Source organism: Trichechus manatus, unplaced genomic scaffold, assembly GCF_000243295.1.
Source record: "Trichechus manatus latirostris isolate Lorelei unplaced genomic scaffold, TriManLat1.0 scaffold00101, whole genome shotgun sequence".
Classification (NCBI taxonomy): Eukaryota; Metazoa; Chordata; class Mammalia; order Sirenia; family Trichechidae; genus Trichechus; species Trichechus manatus.
In genome coordinates this window covers 6,899,716-6,901,437 of record NW_004444037.1, presented here as the reverse complement: position 1 = coordinate 6,901,437, position 1,722 = coordinate 6,899,716, and the positions used below count along the sequence as shown (strand labels likewise).

Below are 1,722 nucleotides of genomic sequence, written 5' to 3'. Positions count from 1 at the left end.
ATTTGGCACAATTATTTTGCCTGTTTGCTTCCTATGTATTTTTTTAATGGATATTTGTAAAGTTGTCTAAGATGACTAAATGCCACAACAAAAATGAACACATTCCATGTGATTTTAATAAAATGCATTTTTAGAAAAAACCTCTTTGGCTATGTAATTTCTGAAAGTATTTAGCATGTGAGATGGAATTTCTGTACACATTCCATCATATTGGTCTCAATTCTTCTCCTTCTTTCTTTCTTTTTTTTTTTTTTTAAACTAATTAAGCTCCAGATCTTTCACTGGATAATTACAAGGGCTTAACATAGTGCCAATGAGCAGATTCCATAAGGGCAATTATGGAAAACATCAGTAATAATCACAAATATCAGCTGATGTTGTGATACATGCCACGTGGTTGTGTGTATGTGGAAGAAATTCCATTTCTCTCACAAGCACAGAACCCATGTGTTACCTGGTTTGCAGACAAGCTTCTAGGATACCCTTTGGATATGCAGCTTAGGAAGAGAAATTACTTTGGTTTTGTGTTTTTGGGGAGGGGGGAGTATCTCAGAAAAATTAGAATTCTTAAATCAATTATTGAAGATGCACATTTTTTGAAGGTTTTACTGTACAGATTTGTGGCTAGCACACTCTTCTTTCGTAGAGAAGTCCAAATAGAACTTAATAGAAGAAAAAAATGGACTTCATTATTGCTGCCTCTATAATTGTTACAATGCCTGTATTCTATAACCATAAATAGCTTTATGTTTATATGACCCCTATGCTTGCATTAAGAGGCCCTGATGGTGCAGTGGTTAAGAGCTTGGCTGCTAAACAGAAGGTCGGCAATTCAAATCCACCAGCCGTTCTTCAGGAAAAAGATGTAGCAGTTGGCTTCTATAAAGAATACAGCCTTGGAAGCCCTGTGGGGCAGTTCTACTCTGTCATATATGGTCGCTATGAGTTAGAATCAACTTGACAGCAACGGGTTTGGTTTTATGCTTGCATTGAAGAGCTTTGGTGGGTGCAATGTTTAAACACTTGACTGCTAACCAAAAGGGTGGTTCCAACCCATCCAGTGGCTCTGTAGGAGAAAGACCTGGACATCTTCTCCCATAAAGATTACAGCCTAGAAAACCCTATGGGGTAGTGCTGCTATGTCACATGATATCTCTATGAGTCAAAATCGACTCGATGGCACCTAACAACAGCAATAACGTGCTCGCATTGACCACTTTATTGTCAACGATTTCATTCTACTTGGATCAACAATCAACGCCCATGGAAGCAGCAGTCAAGAAATCAAATGATGTATTACACTGGACAGATCTGCAAAAGACCTCTTTAAATTTTAAAAAGCAAAGATATCACTTTGATGACTAGGGTGCATTTGACCTAAGCCATGTTCTTTGCAATCACCTCATATGCATGTGAGAGCTGGACAATGAAAGTAGAAGAATTGATACATTCTTAATTGTGGTGTTGGTGAAGAATATCAAATTTACTGTGAACTACCAGAAGAATGAACAAATAAGTCTTAGAAGAAATACAACCAGAATACTCCTTAGAAGCAAAGAAGGCAAGACTTTGACTCGCCTACTTCGGACATGTCTTCAGGAAAGACCAGTTGCTAGAAAAGGATGTCATGATTGGTAATGTAGTGGGCCAATGAAAATGAGGGAAGCCCTCAATGAGATGGATTTACACAACAGTTGCAACAACTGACTCAAACATACCAAC

At 37.9% G+C, this 1,722-nt stretch overlaps 1 pseudogene; it reads left to right on the top strand.

The window, feature by feature from the left end:
• LOC105756629 (cystatin-C pseudogene) overlaps window positions 1–1,722 on the top strand; it is a 4,962-nt pseudogene that overhangs the window by 714 nt on the left and 2,526 nt on the right.